This window comes from Mastomys coucha, unplaced genomic scaffold, assembly GCF_008632895.1.
Source record: "Mastomys coucha isolate ucsf_1 unplaced genomic scaffold, UCSF_Mcou_1 pScaffold22, whole genome shotgun sequence".
Taxonomy (NCBI): Eukaryota; Metazoa; Chordata; class Mammalia; order Rodentia; family Muridae; genus Mastomys; species Mastomys coucha.
In genome coordinates this window covers 33,432,060-33,452,201 of record NW_022196905.1, presented here as the reverse complement: position 1 = coordinate 33,452,201, position 20,142 = coordinate 33,432,060, and positions in this window count along the sequence as shown.

Sequence of the window (20,142 nt, the reverse complement as noted above, 5' to 3'; positions counted from 1 at the left end):
TCATGCATACATACAACATGTGCACATGTACATATGCAAACTGATTATATATTCACACATTCAAGCACATATGCACACAGATATGTACACATATACCAATACATACATATGCACACATAATAAGCATTTATGCATATATGCACACATGTGCAGGTATATACACCTACACATGCATACTATGTGCAGGTACACAGATGCACATACACATGAATACATGCTCACAATACAAACACACATGTATATACACATATACATGTGCACATACATACATACTATTATTAAAGGAAATGGTTGCATCATTTACTTACAGCCTTATGTTTTATGATGACATTAACACAAGTTCTCCTCATGAACATCCACTTTCATAATATTTACTTCCAAGGCCCAAGATAAATGCTTCCTGTGTATCTGACCCTTGGTTCTTGAAAATGTGCCTGCACCTAAGTGCCTTGGAAGTGTTCAGGTAAAGTCAGCTTTAAAATGGATGCTACTTCAGAGCCCAGGCAAGACTTAAGCAAAGACATGAATGAGGTAAAAGAGAAAGACACAGCACTATCTTATCCTATCATCCCTTTCAGGTGGCATGGATACAACAACTTTTAAATGATAACAGTATCATTCTTCTAGCTCCATTCTTGCTTCATTGTATTGGAAGTATGCAAGACATGTATGAAAAAATAGCATATTTAATTGTTCATTTGTGGTATTTAAGTTCTCAGTCTATGCTATAAAAGCCTATATTTGCCAGCATACCCTCAGTATCACAAGGGATAATTTAATTAGCCTAGAACATAGTAGAATGGCTCATCATGCTGAACCTACCTTCAGGATTTAGCTCACAGTGGTTCTGCATTTGAGAAAGACCAGTGCTAGTTATCAAAACATAACTCTTCTTGTATGTATGAGAAAGAAAACTATTTGGCAGAGCATCCATGTGACCAACAAGTTTATAATGAGTGTCTTAAACAGAAGTTAGTTTGACTGGACTTGGTGGTCTATGGATAACACCTGTGATGGAGACACCAGGAAAGGTTGCAGGAGACATGCCTGGGGGGTTAGTAAGTGTAATACAGGAAACATGACTGTCCCCCAAAAGATTTTATTTTTTCTATTCTACAAGTAAAGATGCAAATAAAACTTCTTCCATGGGAGAAGGAAGCAGGGACCACTAGAGATCACCACAGATGAAAGAATGTGTATGTGAATAGAAGAAATGTCTGCAAAGTACAGGCGTCAGTTTCCACAAGCTTCCGAGAAATATCATGACATGGATACCCAAAATCCTTGGCTTAGGGATGCAAAGCTTTGTAGTTAAAATAGTTAAAACCACCACTCCAAGGTCAAGACACAAGAAAGGTAGTAGCTATCAAAATTAGTTAGAACTGGCTCAGAGCAGAGCAGCAAGGATCTTGGGAAGGGGAAATGGAGGCTTGTACATTTGTGTTTATCATGTCTAACAGATGAATTCATTGAAAGAGCATATTTTTCTTCCACCAATTCTCTTATCTTTACAAAATCTTAAACCAATAACTATTTTCAACTTACCAAAGAAACCACACTGTCTAAAAATTTAGTGAAAATACTGGTGACTAGCTAGGATTATCTAGAAAGAAATACTTCCTGAATGACAAAAGGGGGTAATAGGATGAGAATAAACCAAATGCATAATTCAAAGGCCAGAATTCAGATCATTTGATGTGCCGTCTGACACAATCGCTGGAGTGTTGGGAGAGAGTGGGTGCAAGCTCCAAACTACACATGAATAATTTAAGCAGCATACAAGATAATGTGCTCCAGCCATGAAGCTGGTAAGCGACCCTGCCAGGATTCAAATTCAGGACACTTCTACTTTAAAACTCCTATTCTTGGCACTCAATTTCTAGCTAGAATGTCAATACACAGAACTACCCTGAGACCATGCAGATGAAATTGTTAGCCAATGCCTTCAGTTCTTCCTACTTCTGTGGCCACTTACTAGGAGTGAGAAAGACATTTACTCTCTCACAGTAGGGAGGTCAGAAATCCCAAGTGGGTCACAGGATCAGGTTCCTTCTGAAGTCTCCAGGAACTAAGCTATGTCCATGCATTGGCCAACTTCTATAAGCCATGTCTGCTGCCTAGCACACAGTCCCTTCTGCCTCCCTCTCCAGTACTTGTCACTCCAGCCTCCTCGTCTGCTTTTGCATCTCTTCACTGTCAGATTCTCCTTCTGCTTTCGTATAAGGACCCTTATGATTCCTTTGAGCTTACCTGGATTAGCCTCTCTTGAGATCTTTAATCACATTTCTCAAGGTCCTCTCACCATGTGGCATAAGGTTCAGATTCTGTGGATCGAGACATGGACATTTTTGGAGGGCCATTATGAATCAGCCAATCAGTTTTTATTGATTGACAGTAGTAGATATGCTGTAGAGCTTTTGGTTTTGTTCAAGGCTGGTAGAGTTTAAAGTCTTCAACAGCAGTGAGATGTCGCAGTCCCTTCCTGGCTCACTGCCCATGTGTTAGACAGAGACTATAGTTCAAAAGGCTGAAAGAGATAATGGGATGTCAATGCAAATGCCAACAGGACACACTGGTCCCTGAATGCTAGTGACTTCCAAATGGTCAGAAGCCCTGCCCCAGTAGTGCTACAGAATTGGTATGTGTGAAGAAAAGACTTCATCAAAGATACAGGAACTTCAACACGGGTCAGGGGCAGAGATCAGTTTTCAAAGCTCTCTATATAACACTCAGCATTCTGTAAAATGGAAGTAGCCAAGGGGAGTTTAACTGTCCAAGTATGTTTTTCTTCTCCTACATTCAGGTGTGCATCTTCTGTCAGGTTTAAATACCTTAAGCTGCCCTGTACCTGTTTCAACATCTGTAAAATGGGAACTAATAACTTCCTGTTACCAGAAAGATTGAAGTCTGTCTTAGTTCTTATTACTTGCTATAGTAAATACCCTGACCTCTCAAATAATAAAAGTATAGACAAATGGGTTTATTTCAGCTTCCAGTTCTAGAGGACTAACCATCATGGCTGCAATGTCACAGAGGCAAGTGCTATGGTCACACAACTTCCTCAGCCCAAGAAGCAGAAAGCAATAAAAGGCTACACTTATTCCTTTATCCCCCATTCATTTATAAAGTTGAGTATCCCAGTCAGAGTATGTGCCACACAGAGTGGGCAGGTCTTCCCACCTCAGTTAATGTACTCAAGATAAGTCCCTGTAAGTCTGCTCAAAAGCCCGTCTCCCAGATGAAGTTATACTGTCAAGTTGACACCTCTATTGCCACTGCTATTTATCCGAAATGTCAAATTCCATGGTCTGTAAATACAAGTGGTTATGTGCTGCTTAATCTGAGTGCTGGAAACTGAACTTCAGTTCTCCACAAGAACAATAGGCATATGCTCTTAACCACAGCGCTGTCTCTCTAGCCCCAGCAACCTTAGTATATGATACACAAATAATGCATTCACCAATTCTGTGGTGTTGCAGTGTTAATGACTGAAATCACTCTAAGAAAAGCACTTTGTAGTGACACTTTCCTATGTGCTCAGGTCTTCTTTGATTCCATAATGGTTTCATTTTTGCCTCCTCCTGTTCAATCCTTCCTGTGGCATGCATCCCAGACTCCTCTCCTGCCTCTCTCACCATCCTACCTACCCTTCACAGCTATACTGTAGTTTAGGTACTCCTGCCTTTTGGGAGAAGCTCTCCCAGCCTGTGTCCGCCCCACAACTCTTCAATCCTTGGAGCCTTCAGAACCTCTTTATAAATAAGGCTCTTCTTTTCCTTTCTACTTCTTACTTGGTAAAATAAAATAGGAAATGAAGGCAGACAATGAAGGGCTCCGGGAGAATTCTATAACAACATAGACCATGTGTGGGAGGACATTGTGATAAGTGTCCCATTGTCTTTTTTTGTTTCAAGCACAGCCAGGAAGAGTGCAAGGCTACTCCAGTATTCGTGGTCAGCCAGGGGAGTCAAACGCAGTGAGACCTAAATGAGGCATGCCAGATATTGGGAGCTGATGGCTGGAAATTAGGCAAAGCTAGGGAGTAGGCACAGGGAGCAATTGCCTCTTCCTGAACAATTTTTATTTTAAAGTTGAAATTGGATCCAGTTGAATCTGGATTGAAACCTCTGCCTTTATGACTAGGCAAGACAGATTATTCTACTTCCACTATCTATAGTTGATTTCTAAAAAGTGGAAAACACAATAATTTATATCTTTTTGAATTTTTAAAAAATATAAGACAAAATAATAAAATTACAGTAGGACTTAATCCATTTATATAATAATAATTATTATTATCATCATTAATAAACTAGTATTTAAGTAACAGGTTAGTCTACACACTGTTGTACTAATAAATATTGCTAAATCTACACTGGTATAAAATAAAATTTCAAACACTGAAAACCATTCACTTGTTTTTTCCCAATTTTACATATTTTCCACCATACTACCCAGAATTACAGGAATTTACAGCTATTATTGAAAATTATTCTTAAAATATCAGGGACAGATTTTAATATATGCTACAGGAGTGACTTTCTAGCATTCAACAGAAAATAAACTAATTGAAAAGAAGGAAGGAAGGAGCGTGAAAAGAAATAACTTCCTTCAAACACAACATGAAGAGAGAGAACTGTTCTTCAAATATGTATGTGGTTCTGGGCCCAGAGCTTTCCACATTTTCATCTCAATTTGGTAGCCTCAGGAAGACAGAGGAGGGCACCCTCTGCTGTGCTGAGGGGTGGGGAGGGGAGCAAATGTCACATTACAGGTATTCTCTGCTCCTTCCTCCAAATGTTAGATTATAGATGGAAAGGAAGCAATGTATTTATGAGTTTAGAAAGCTTGAAAATTGAATTTTGAGAAGTGGAGAGACTTGGGTGTCATGGTAATTCTGGCATATTATCTCAAATGTCACAGTATGTCTATGCTATGAGAGACAGCAAGGGCTGTTCAAGACTCATGACTGCTGCCTAGAGCTCACTACAGAAATAGGGGATCAGTCTTTGTCTCCTGTCCCAAAGCTGATATCATTGAACTGGCTCAACTTCATGTATCTATACTCCCATTTGACATTCCTAGGAGACAGGGATGAGTAACCCAAATAGGGACAGCTGGCCATTTCCTGACTCAGTTAGGAGCATCAAGGGACAGATTTTAGTGACACAGATATGACTGTGAGGTCATGGGCAGGCAAACCCTGAGATTCAGAGCTAATAAGTACTCTCTTTTCTACTTTGACCTCTCCTGAAGGGCTTCCAAGGGATTGGAGAAGGACTTGGCTCAAGAATTCTGTTATTTGAGCAGTGATATCATTTGACACAAGAGATGGAAAAAGACCAGAACATGGCCCAAGGGGCATAGCAAACTGCTGATGACTTTAGTTAAGCCACATAAATGGATAAAATATCAAAAATTTTCCCTACATTATCCAGGCTAATGGATATCAAAAATCAAAGCTTGATATTTGGGAAGATGTAAAGAAAAAAATCTGAACCCAACTCAAATGACTGATACACACCCAAGACAACTGCCATCTATCATGTGCCTTAAATCCCAAAGAAGGGGAAGCAGTGTTCTATCCAAAGAAGAGTTGTGTAATAAGACAGATATTTAAAGCAACTCAGATTCTACTTAAGTCCTTGACCTCCTGTCCTGTGATTGAAGTGGCCTTGAAGCTCATATAGTTCCTATGATATTTTCATTTTAATTTTTTATGGAGTTATATTTTATATAAAATAAGTTGCTCGGATCCTAATGGTAAAAATGAGAAAGCTTTGGCAAATGCATTCACACAAATCTCCCTTCCCATCTCTCAAGACAATAAGGAAATTATTTTTCAAATTCTAAAAGAAAAATACTTTTGAACTTGTATTTTATACCCAGCACTGATATCAAGTGATCATATTTCCTAAGGTAAAAGTAGAATTAATACAATTCTTGGATAAGTGAGAATGAAGATCTGAAGAATGTTACAATGTGCAAACTAAAAACAGGCAATGAAAGGCTTAGTGGTACAATTCCTCTAAGAACAAAAAGAAAAAACAAAAAAACAAAAAAAAAAAACAAAAAACATACACTGTAAACAAGAAACAGTGATAATCCTAGGGTAATATTCAAAGGAAGATGAATAAGTAATTATTCATCAGAGCAGAGAGGAATAGGTCAGAGATTTTTAAGTCACATAACATCTTGTACAATAAGTGAACTCTAATAGTATAATACTTTTAGTTCTGGGGGAAACTTTGGAGCACATGAATGAAAATACATGATGAAGACTAAGTGAACAAACGAGCACATAAAATGTTGCACTGGAAAATAACTTTATCATAACTAACTAAATGGAACAACAGTCAAAATATTTACATGGCTGTGGCAAGCTAATATTAAGTAATGATACCAAGTACTATATAGTACATGTCTATAATAGAAATTCAATGTCTTAAATATATGTTTTAATAGGTAGAAGATTGAAAGAGAGCTTTTGGTAGATTCAAAGGAAGATGACATAAAGTCAAACCCTCATTTTCCATACTGAATGAATACTTAAAATTGTAAAACACAATAGTTATATAAATACATAGAGAAAGTTGGAAGATGATGAGAAAAATAGAGGTGGACAATCTTTCTGATAATATTACTTACAGAATAATATTCCTTTTTACATAAATATATGCATAGGTGATTAAAAACTTAATGTGGCATATTATTTTAATATGTTGCTTGAGTCACTTAGTTAATTACTATTTATTTTTTATGTGTATACATGTCCTCTTCTGTATATTTTTGCTCACCACATGAGTGCATGTACTCATGGAGGCCAGAAGAGTACATTGAATCTTGAAGCTAGAGTTACAGGCAACTGTGAGTCGCCTGATATGGTTGCTGGGGATCAAACCAAGTTCCTCTGTAAGAGCAGTAAGCACTTTTCTCTACTGAGACAGCTCTCTAGTCCAAAATCATTAATTTTGAAATAAAATATATTGAGTTTAAAAAGGCACCTGTTTAGATGTAAAGATCTTCAGCAAGTAGGTGAACCATCAGATTTCAGTTCTACAAAATGAAGACAGGTGAACTTATTGTCAGTTTTATAAGCATGAATGGAGGATGCTGTCTCACTGTTAAAACTCAGACAGCAAGAAATTTGATAAAGTATTTCTCAATGATTACCTGAATGGAGACCATGTGTTCTGTCTTCAGAACTGGATTCTCAACTCACACAGTGATCCAAAAGTCTTGTCTCGAGCCTCTCTGCCCAAGGTTTTAAGACCTGAGGATTCACTGGATAATTTGCTCACAGAGTTTGCTGAGCACTAGTTGCAACCACAGATACATTTGGTTTCACTCCTCATCCTACATCAACTAGTAACCTAAAAATTTTCCTCAGAACCATTCAGCTGCTGTTTTCAAACTTTCTGAGAAGAGAGGGTTTGATTTCTCCTGCATACCAAACCTCTGTTCTGGGCTCGCCACTTGGCAGACATTCAATAATCAGAGCTCCCTCTCCCTCTACAAATCAGCTTCATCTATGATATAAAATTGCCTTGGCACATTACTGAATCAGACAGTTAAAATAAAAACTTCAGACATTGAATTGGATCCAGTTTCGATTGTACAAACTACCAACAGCTGGTTATTGAGGGGATGGTATGTGCCTGGCATTCCATCAGATGCTGTGAAGAAAATTAGCATTTCAGGACCAAAAGTCTATGCCAGAAGAGGTCAAAGTGACAGAAGGCATCAATGTGAAGAAAATTCAGGATCAGAGAATAGTAAAGATGGCCAACACTCTGGAATAATTCCACTTACAGACATCCGTTACATAGAATAAGAAATGGGGGTATCGAATATTATGGCTTAACCAAAAGCATTACAGTGAAAGACCACTCTAAGCAAGCTCACATAGACAATTCATAGAACTGCTTCCAGACATATCACTGTTTTAATGGACATCCTTTATTAGTTAAAACATTTATGTTAATCAGCTATGGTACAGAAACATGCAAAGGTCCTCTGTATACAGCAGAATTCAGATGTCCAGAGTTATGCCTTCTTGGGTGCCCCATGGTACCTTTCGAATATACCTGTCCAAATAGTATTCATAAAGCCTGTCACTAAGATATTTCTTGCTTATTTTCCACAAATATAAAAGAGAATACTGTGTTTGTGAGTCTTGGACATTTACTGTTCGTGTAGACTGCAAGATCAGAATGTACTGAGTTTTGGAAGTTTGGCTTAAGAGTGATTTTGGTGTGGAAACTTGACAAAAAAATGAGGGAAGAATCAAGATCAACCAATGTTTCTACCTAATACTGGTAGAATGAAGGCATGCCTTTTTAGTAGGTCATGAACTTGAAACCAGTAGAAATAGCAATGAGAGGATTTTGAAGAGAAGACACAAACACACTAAGGATACACACTATTTCTCTTGTCCACTGCCTGCTGCTGCTGTCTATTGAAAGCTTCTGTAGAAGACTCCTATAATAAGCAGTTCAACTACCTACTTAGAGAGGACTCTCTCAGGAAGGCCGTGCCATGTAAGACAATGCAATAGTGGCTGAGAAGAGGGTTTAGTGCATAAAACACTTGCATAAGGACCATAGTTGATATCCTTAGCACCCATTAAAAATCTGGGCATAGCAGCAACCCCAGTGCTGCTGGAAAGCAAAGACAGGCAAATCCCAGGGATCACTCGCTAGCCAGTCTAACTGAAATGGCTTCAGGATCACTGAAAGACCCTGTCTCAAAATCAATGTGGAGAGCTATAGAAATGTGGCATTGAGTGCTGTTCTCCACAAGCATGCCTGTAGTGAGAATTTGGGTTTCTTAAAAAAAAAAAAAGTTATGTTATATGAATGTGGTTTTGTTTTAATCACAGGTACAGGATAAGAGGCTGCTTCACAGCTGGTGGCTGATTTGCCTCTCATTCCACTAGGAGCATACTTTTGCCAGTTGCATATAGTTTCTGTGAATGGGTGAAGTTTGTGATTCTGCAAACCTTTCAGAGGGTATAGATGTCAGGGGCCTGAAAGGGACAGCCCTTGCTTAGAGGAGGTGATGACCTCCTCTGCTGTTGCTGGTTCCTGCTGCTGTGGTTTGTCAAGCGGTCATGAGCAAAGAGAATAGAAGAAATTGGATATTTCAAGGACAAAGATTCACATTGTCCCAAGGAACTTGACATCTGTAATCAGCAAGAAGGAGTCTAGAGAGGTCTAGGCCTGCTTCCCCTCTAACCTTCTTTCTCTCCTACCTAATGTTGGAAGGTTGGAATAGATTAGGGTGTAATAAGCGTTGGAAGACCAGAGGTATATGAACCTAGTAAAGTAGCCCTAAAAGGTATGCCTATACATGCCTATGTGTACCCTGGCACGTGCCTTTTCTAGTGACAAGGGAGTCAGTGCTTCTGTCTGTGAAGATTGTAAAGTCTCTTTGGCTCCCACTGGGCTGGGCACATTAGTTTCTTCTTGATAGGCTTCATTTCTTGTCCATATATTAATGAAACCTCACTAACCTGCTTCATCCTAAGGCATCAGTCTTTGCTCACAGGGCATCTTCTTCATACATGCAACTAGAGAGAGAAAGGATGGAGGGAGAGAAGAAAGGGAAGAAAAAAGAAGAGGAAGATAGTATGCGAAGGAAGAAAAACTTTCCTATGGAATATTAATTCAATCCCAATGTTTTTGTTCTCTTAACTACATCAAATCCCTATTGTCTTCAGAATGGTTCATCTTCAAACACCATCATACATCATACATACATTCTATCCATAATCATCATAAAATACTGATGAAATACTCTTTCTGGTATCCTATTGCTGACCTTTCTACTTGCTGCAGGATATAAAGGCATGACAAGGATGCCCTAGTCAATAAATAACCACATTTTGGAAATAAATTGAGTTTGAGTTTCCTACAAAATAATCAAAGACAGTATACAATGCATGTTGTTTTGTTTGAATGTGACAAGTTTGAATTCAAATGTTAGGTCAGTTGTTTACAAACTTTACAACCTTGAATGACTATCTCAGTTCCTTTACCTTTGTTTTTAAATGAGAATATAAACATTTATCTGATACCATTGTTTTCAAGATAAGAGATTGGTATTTAATGGAAAAGTATTTGATAAGAATCCACGTTTCTATATTTCTGCCATCTTTTTATTTTTTTCTTACTTTTTTCTTATTCTCCTGTATTTATTCATATGCAAATATGGAGTAGTTATAAAGTTTAGAGGTATACATGTTATGCATATATATCCTAAACAGTCAATGAAGAGCAAAGAGAGAAAGAGAGAGAGAGAGAGAGAGAGAGAGAGAGAGAGAGAGAGAGAGAGAGAGAGAGAAAGTGAAAGAAAGAAGGAAGAGGATGAAGAGGAAAAGGAGAAAGAAATGGAAAAAAAGAAGAAAAATAGAAGGAAAGGAGGACAGGGGTGAGGGAAAGGGGAGAAGAAGAACTCAAATTTCCTGAAGCTTTAATCTGAACCAGCCACTGAAATTTAGGATGGGGCCCTTCCTGCCTCATTACTATCAAGCATACTTCAAGAAAATAGAAACACAAGACTAGGAAGCCAACCATGCAATGCCCCATAAGACACTTTGGAAATACTCAAACCATGTCAGATACAGCAATTCTCCAGGAGTAGTGCTTGTTTTGAAGAAACAGTAGGCAAAGATTGGTGCACGGGGCTCAGGCTTCAGGTGCAGATTCACACCCACTCCACTTCCAGATTCTGCACACTCCTGTAACTTAGCTTAGTACCCAGAAACTGTCCATGTACACTTGGAGGACTTCATTTTCAAGTTTTTATTTTGTTCCACAGAGGGAAGCACATGCTGTTGATTAAGAGAGAAGTTAATGTTTTTGAGAAAACATCCTTGCTGACTCACAAAACCATGGTGGGATTTATTTTAATATCCCCTGTTCCCCATGGACAGAATTCTATTAAGGAGTTCTATTAAGGAGAGAATTCTTAGTGAAAGGCAAAGTAAGCACCTGTGATTCTGCTCATTGAGCTAACAGGTAATCTCCCTTCCCTGTGTGCCAAGAACTGCACTAAGCTTTAGGTTGTGGCTTTGTGAAAACAATGATCCTGTCTAAAATTGATTAAATGAAATTTATATTGATAGGAGGAATAAAATGACCTGAAGACATCATTGGAGATTAACACTGGTTATACCAACTATCATCTCACTGTATCCCATTGCAGATATTCTCTGGACCAGCATTGATCTATATGTTATCCATAGTTTCTTTCATTTCCTTCATAGGTACCCAATGAGGACCAGATCTATGACAATACTGATGATCCTTATACCAATTATAAACATTGTGGAGAACATATTTATTATATGCCCAATGAAGTACATCTTACAAGTTATACAGAACCTACTCAAAGCCAAAGAAAAACACCACTAATTTTACTCATAACAGCACATGGAGCAACATTTTTCAAGGACTATGAAGGCCAAAGATGGCCATGGACAGGACATGTGAGATGATATACTTTTGGTATCAAGATGTAAAATATAATTGGTGGACATTAAGGTCAAGAAAGGTAGCATAAATGGGTTGAGTTGCACAAGAAAATCATCTGTGAAGATAAAAGTTCCCCTTAGATATGATGAAACCAGAAATTTGATGTTTCTATGACACTGTCTCAATTGTGCCTCATCTGTCATAATGCAGTTGTGAACACCTGCCAATGTATAATGGACCCTTCGGAATTCAAACAAAAGCTTTTCTTTGCCCATACACAAAGAATTGAGAACAATTAGGCGAGTCATAAAATGCCCATTGTGTGAGGGAGCTCTGATGTCAACTTTAGAAGAAGAAAAAGAAACTTGTCTACAGCAACAAAGACCCACCTGTAAATACAAAGCATACAGATTCATTCTTTCATTCATTTCTTCTTAGTACATGTTCAGTGAGCATATGTTTTGTGTCACATTTGTTTACACATTTGATAAACTGTAATTAGATTGAAGCACGGGTTTGGGGCTGATGAGATGGAACTCTAAAAGTATTTTAGCTGGTGCAAAGACTATGAGGAAGTGAGAATAACCAATAAGATGCAGACAGTAGGAGATAAAGCCCTTCCCATGTGTGCTCATAAAAACCTTCTTGCAGAAGACGAGCTTGCAGGCTCAATGACTAAAGAGTCAGCTATGTCACAAGGAAGAATAAGATCAAGAGAAAGAAGAAAGAATAAACTATCAGGAGATAAAATGATCTGGACATAAGTACTAAGGGACTGGAGGCATATACTATTGGAAAGTATGTGAGCTTTTAGGGAAAAAGCTGAACCTTATTGAGAAGTATGAATTTCTTCATTTGTGTGCTCATAAATGAACCCATCTGAGAGTTCCAAGACCAATGACACTATATGGCTCTGGTTAAACTCACATGTCACAAAGGAAAGCAAAGACATAGATATGAGAACTGAGCTAGGGGACATGGGAGTTGGAGATAAAGAGGGTGGTTAAGAGTTACCAGAATGCATCATATACATGTATGAGATTATCAAGCAACAAACTGAATAAATACAATCTAAAATAAATAAAAAACTAGATCTTGCATTTCAAGAGCTATGTGCACAGGTCAAATTTTATTCTGAGAACAAAGCAGAAACATTGGAAGATTTTAAACATTGTGAGGGAATGATAACAACCTAGTTGAAACTTAAAACCTGCAGCTATAGACTGTAGGGTGAGAATGAAGTCAGAAATCTTTTTTACTGCTCAAGGCTCTAGATAGCATTGGTCAGGACAAGGGTAGATCAGCAGAGATGAGACAACATGAATCGATTCATGATGGATTTTTGGAGCAAGGAAGAAATATAGCCACGAACAACTGCTGTGTTTACTGTGAGCTCCATATAGTGGTCCTAGCTAGCTCAGAATACGAATAGAGGTTGGGCATGTTGGAGAAAAGGCCTCTGTTAGCTGAGTTTGCAGCTGACATGCCTTCAGCTAGCCAAGTAGAACAGTCAACTGGGCTGTAATAAAATTCTTTGGCCCATGAGAGTTCTTAAAGCTAAAGATACAAACTGTGGAGTCATCAGCTTCTTGGTGTTATTTAAAGCTATAGGTAAAGAAGGATGTAAATAGGAGAGAAGTCAGGAAGGCACCCTGGGTGCTTAGCAGGGGAGAAATGAAAAAGAGCAGTTTCTTCCATTAGGTTGCATAGCAAAGAATTCTTCACTAAAGTTAAGTGGGAAACATTTTCTTTAAAAGTACCTCTGACACAATTCAGAAAAACAGCCAGAGCTATGCTGTAGAAGAGAAGATACTATGTGGGAGAGAGAGAGGAATGGGACCATGTTATAGAAGAGACTGGCACATGGGGGAGAGAGAGGAGGTGAACTGTGTTAGAGAATGCCACATGGTAGAGAGAGGGAATGTCCAGGGGAACCACACTCAGATGAACCAGTCACTCAGAACAAGGACCTCTTGCTGCTCACAACCACATTCTCTTTTCAACTTTATTTTTAGAATTACTAAAAAGGGAGGGAGAAGAAAACATTTCTCTTCATTCACATACACATAAACATTCACATACACACACACACACACACATGCACGAGCGTGTGTGTGTGTGTGTGTGTGTGTGTGTGTGTGTGTGTGTGTGTGTGTGTGTGAATACTAGAACTATCCATGTGATGTGAGAAATGAGGATTTACCCAAAAATATGGTCATTTCCCCCCACTTATCATGGGACTATTTTAGTTTCATTATACATAAACTTAATGGAAATATCAGCTAAGATGATTGTCTTCAGAACTCAGGTCACAATCGCCAACCCACAGAACATGCCAGTTACAATGAAAAACACTAAGTTCTTTGAAGACATGTTTTTCAAAGTGGCTCTTAACTGATCGGTTCATGAGTAAATGTAGCTATTAACTCACAGAGCTTCTCCAAAGCAAAATATAGCTTCTTACTCTGGTTCCCAGTGTTTTCCCTCAGGGTATAAAATACAGAGTCACAGTGATTAGTCATGTGTCCCTGCGCAAGTGACTCTCAACAAATTAATATGCAGCGGAGGGCTAGGAAAAGGAAGGATATATCAATATGTTGGTGGGAATGACAACAGCCAATTGGGGGGCTTATAAGGAATAAATGAGTGAATAAATATAAAATGCTAAAAACTGTGATTCATCAAGGTAGGCTATGTTTATTACCCACTCACGCAACTAAGAGAGATACAGGAATTAGTAGATTGCTACCAATAGTAAGAAACAACGCCTACTCATCAGCTACAAAACCCTGTGCCCTGTGTACTACAGGCCCACTCTTTTTCATATCCATATCACCTATTCTCTTGTTCTCAGCTTCGGATTTATTGTTGCCCTGGTTAGCCTTAATTGGCAACTTGACACAGCCTGAAGAAATCTGAGGGGAAAGTATCAGTTGAGAAGTTGCTGGCAATGGATAGGCCTGTGGGCAAGTCTGTAAGGAAATCATCTTGATTATTATTTGATAGAAGATAACCCAGCCTGCTGAGGGGCAGGAACCATTCTGGGGAGATGATTTAAGGCTAGATAAGAAAGCTGGCTAAGCATATACCTGTGAATAAACAAGAACGTTAGCTAGCAAGCAACACTCTTCCATGGTTTCTGTTCTAGGTTCCTACCTTGGTTTCCCTCAATGATGGAAAACCTAGCAGCATAAGATGGAATAAGCCCTTTGTTCCCCAAGTTGCTTCTGGTCAGAGTTTTAACACAGCAACAAAATGAAAATGGAGCCGTTGTTTTGACTTTGAACTCACGGAGTGTCATCCCTAGAGCCACTAGTGCATGAATACAACACTTATTAAAGAATTGCCATGGCCATTATGTTCCATAAAATTTTAATAAACTTACCTTTGTTTCATACCCTTCATTGCTTTGAGTCCAACATCTTATTACATTGTTGCTTCTCTATTAATAAAACATTGCAGAGATATGTTTCCTATGAGAGTCTAAATATGGCCACATGAAATTTATGAAATATATACCTTAACAAAATCTAAAATTCAACAAAAAAAACTTACATTTGGAGATACACATTAACCAAAGTGGTAAAGTAAAGCAAGGGGCTACTAAAATTCTAAAAGTATGGGGGAGGAGTGAAAGGAGACAGATTTGTGTCCCAAAAGCGTTTAATCAACTGGAAATGTCTATCTCGATTTTACTGAACTTGGTGAAGAATAATCTGGAGATGGGCAATTTCAGTTAGACAAGTTCAGTCAAAAATATTTGTTATAATCCCACTGTGAATAAGCTTCAGTGTTATACAATATTTAGAATCGACAGGATTTTTAAAAAGATGCAGTTAGTCTGCTTCAAAGATTCATTTAAACCACTTTGAATTAATGTTCTTTATCTCAGATCATTAAAAGTAAATCCAAAGAACACCAACCAGGAACACATTTATGCAAGTGTTTTAATCCTCCCCCTGAGTACAGGTTTTCTTTACACAGAGGCCCTATCCCTTAGGTCTTAGTACCTAAGTGACTGAAGTGGTACACACTTTCTCACTTTCCTATGTCTTCTTTGCATTGGTTCTTTTAACAACAAATAGTTGCGAAGGACTGTGAGATCCATCTGCAACCAATGGAGAAAAGACACAGGTCAGTACCTGTGTTTGGATAGAACCCAAGGAAACTTCCTGCCACAGTGTATTTGCTAGCCCAGTGTGAGTTATCACATTTTTTTTCCCAAAAAAGAATCACCCTGCCTTCTTTTGCCTTAATCATGTGTTCCTTTGTGTGACACTGAGATAGTTTTTGTTTCTAACAGAATGAGTAGGAATTGGGACTCAACTGGCCTCAAGCCCTCAGATGATATCACTGAAGTCCCCCGTTGATTGTGAAATGCTAATACTCTGAAGTTTGGGCAAAATACACACACATAAAAGTTATCAATATTTTAAAATAATTCTGAAGAATTGGCTTGTCAATCACTGGTTGTGTTCTTTTTTTCCTGAGTAAGTTAACTGGAACGAAGCTTAACATGGATCTCAACTTCATACTGTCTTGGGGGAGCTTCATGGGCCATGGAATCTCTCTCTTTAAAATCCTCTAAAGGAATGTTAATTAGTAAGTAGGAAGTTGGAAGAAAAATAAACTTTCCAATAAAATTAAATAAGTTGAGAGTACTTTTTTAAACTGTCTCTTCTCTTGCACAGAAGTTGACAGACTCTATCGGGAGATGCTTACACAGAGTCTATTTAAGGTTGTCCTGGGTTACAGTTAGCAGAGTCAAGAGCAGAGGTTCACAAGTTTAGGTAGAAGCCTGGGTCAAATGGAGAGTTCAGAAAACCTGATCTGTAATGGAATCTTTGCCATTGTTCTTGAACCTCCCACCCATGTCTGGGCAGTAGACTTGATGTTGGATCAATAAACAAAACAAGAACACCCATCTGTGTTCCTTGGTAAAATGGGGACATTATTGCCCATGTCTGAGTTTCTCTGAAAATTAAGCAGACTAATTAATGTAAAATTCCTGTGGTATCTTGGGATTTAAGGTGTTGCCTTCCTACCCTCTTGCCCAAATCAAATTTTAAAGTCAATTTCATGTTCGAACATTCAAAGCGGCCTCCTTGAGGATTATGAATTCTATTAATATTTGTCTCTCAAATAAAAGAACAATTGGGGGGAAAATTGCACTCTGAAAAATCCATTTTAAATGAATGAGAGTGGAGCAGTAAATAATGAAGAAGAATGTAGACAGATTCAAAAAGAGACTTGGGCCATTTTGCTGCTAATAGGTGCCACAGACAGTTCATTACTGATAAATGCAGAATAATGGTGTCCTTAATGAGTCTTTTCACGCACAAATTCATCATAAAACAAGAGGATGAGGTAAAACAAAAAGTCTTTGAATAGCATTCATGCAGCAGTAAAACCAAGAATCATTTTATGTCCCTAAAAAGGGGCTGCGGATTTTAAGGACAGCCTCCTGAGAGTCTCTTCCTTGTGTCCTAACTTAATAGCTTTGCTTCTAATATCTCAGAGGTAAATTTCAACCTCTTATACAAATTGGGACACATGAAAAAACATAGTTGAGACAGCTCTGAGGCTTGTGCTCCAGAGCCTCTGTGAACAATTTGACCTTGGTGCTGGTTCGCTCTCTAGCACTATGAAAATTTACTTCTAAGTGCTTCATATATATGCAGAAGTCCTAAAGTCCCAGTGTTTCACATGTGTCTGGGCTGTATGTTGAAACAAAATCTGGAAGCAATCAATTTAAATCAAGTGAACAGTAGGTTGTCCCCTTATCTAACAACAAATCATAAGAAGAGATCAGGGCATACACACCCCTAAGATTACTAACTTATAAGGACACAACACAACTGTCTGAAAGCCAAGAGGGATGGGCTCAGGTGAATACACTCTGTACACTGCTTGAATTGTACTTTCATGCTCTAGAATTGTGAGCACAAATTACTGCTTCAGCTTCAGCCAACTAACACAGTTGGGTGCTCAAAAGTTAAAACTAAATTTTAGCACACTAACTACTCAAGTAGTAACTACCCCTTAAGCCTTTGTCACTTATCAGTGAAGAATTCACTTGAACATATATGTTGTGAGAAAGGAAAGAAATCCTTTGAATTAGGACAAAATCTACCTAAGCTTTGAAGATGATGGCTACCTCTGTCCCTTGCCCTCTATGTGTATTTCTCAAGAAAGGTCTTTCTGAGCAACCCTCCAAATTATGGACCCTGCAAAAGCTCTGGATGCAAAACAAGTTGACTTATCTTCAGATCACTGCAATTTCATACCCTTGGGTGGCAGAATACTTGATAGCCCCCTGAAGTTTTGTATGTATACCTGGATGTGTATACGTACAGACTTTGCAATCTTCTTTCCTAAGAGTAGAAGTGACTGTGGATAGAACATCTACTTAGTTATGTGTTGTTGTTAGGTCCAGGAACTTGGAAAATACGACAGAACAATCACTACTGTGGCAACCTTATATCCTAGACAGACTCTGTTCTCCTGAGGGAAAGTGCCCTATGAGTAAGTCACTGCGTGCTGAGGGCCAAGTGATGGGGACCTGCTTCAAGACTGAGAACAACTCTTACTTGAAAGTCAGTATGAAAACAGCTCAGCCCACAAACACAAGGAACTGAATTCTTCTAAGCAACAAAGGAGACAGTGAGCACCAAATAGATCATTGTTTTGGTCAATGGCTTGACTTTAGTCTGCTGTAAGAACACAATGTACTTGCATATGAACTTGTAATCTTCAGATAATGTGATTGTAAATGACTGCTAGTCTAGGCAGTGATTTATAGCTCATTATTATTACAGAAACAGGAAACTTATACAAGGTTGTATACCATATATCCAGTCACATACACATATATTCACATATTACCTTAGTACTTGTCTTATCTCACAACTTTTCTTTCTTTTGCAAAGAAACAAGCTGGTTAATAAAAGAAACCCTTCTTCTGAGAGAAACATTTCTTACAGATATTTAAGTGTGGGATCCTTTCATGTCACTGGGCAGGCTCAGTTATAGAATATCCTTAGGGAAAGGGGCACTTACCATGAGAAAGATTATCAAGATCAAATTCCAAACAGGGTGTCTATGGATAGCTTGTCTGGTAAGCAGAAAAAAAATTAAACAGTAAAACTTAGCTCTGACATTTCCCATCTGACCAACACTATCATTTGATATCTCTAAGTTTTCATGAATAAAATGGAAGCACTAAAGTCACATCACAAGACAGCTTTCATGAAGAGGCAATCACATGCCCTAAAGTTCACATTTGAAATGCATTTTGCATCAAGTTCAGCATTTGTTTCTGTATAACTACATGCTTGGGAATATAGCATCTAATTCACAAGCATTTTCAAAAACCCTTGAAGTCTTGTACTAATCCACAAGTGAGTCACACTTTACCTATTCCCCACTCTGTGAAAGCTCTTATATGCTCCAGTTTTTATGCATTTGCCTGCTTTGGATATTTTACATATAAAATCTTAAACCATAAGGTCTTTTGTATCTGGTTTCTTCACTAAACACAATGTATGTAAGCTTCATCTACATTACAGCCACATGACATTCTTGTGACAGAAAAACCTTGAGAACTACCCATATCATTTCTATCTTATGCAAGATAAATAACCATTTCCCTAACAGTATTACATAGATACCAATCAACCTCTTCTTACAATCTTCCAATAGCTGGGAACTTACTGGGAAAGGCAGACTCTGCCCATTGCTGTAATGTTCTGCCTATGGAAAATTGATCCTTGAATTTAAGGAGTACCTACCCATCCAAGACTCAGAAGATGGCTCAATATGGGGTTTTGGGTTAGTTAGTTGGTTGGTTGGTGGGTTGGTTAGTTGGTTGGCTGGAAGGCTGGCTAATTGGATGAATGGATGGATGGATGGATGGATGGATGGATGGATGGATGGATGGATGGATGGATGGATGGATGAATGGATGGATGGATGGGTGGGTGGATTAATGGTTAGTTAGTTGGTTGGTTAAGTTCTCCAAGCTAGACATGGTAGAAAGACCTGTAATTACAGTGATAGGGGAGGGGAGACAAGAAGATTCAGAGTATTTGGTGGTCAGTTCATTTAGACCAATCAGGAAGCTTCATAGTCATGTGAAGGCCCAAAAACAAAGGTAGAAATGGCCCTCCATATAGACACACATGAATACACACACACACACACACACACACACACACACACTTATATGAAGAGAAAGAGAGAGAGAAAGAGAGAGAGAAAGAGAGAGAGAGAGAGAGAGAGAGAGAGAGGGAGGGAGGGAGAGAGAGAGAGAGAGAGAGAAAGAGAGAGAGAGAGCCATGGAAATTAGCAAGCCAGGTGGACAGAGTGCTGTTGTAGGTCTGGAGAGAGGCAGAGCCAGCCTGGGTGAGACAGGCCCTGTCTAAAAGGAAAGAATGAAGTGGTCTTGGCCCGTTCAATGGGCTGGAGACAGGCTGAGGCCTCTGGCCTGTGCCTAGCCAGTATTAGTGTGGGATGCTTTTTTTACATTTCACACAAAAAGGTCATTAATTCATAGAGGTTCTGATGCAACACAATTTATCATCTAATATTTTTTGCTGAAATTTTGTATTAGATATTTCTTTATTTAAATTTCTAATGTTATCCCCTTTCATTGTTCTCTCCCCAC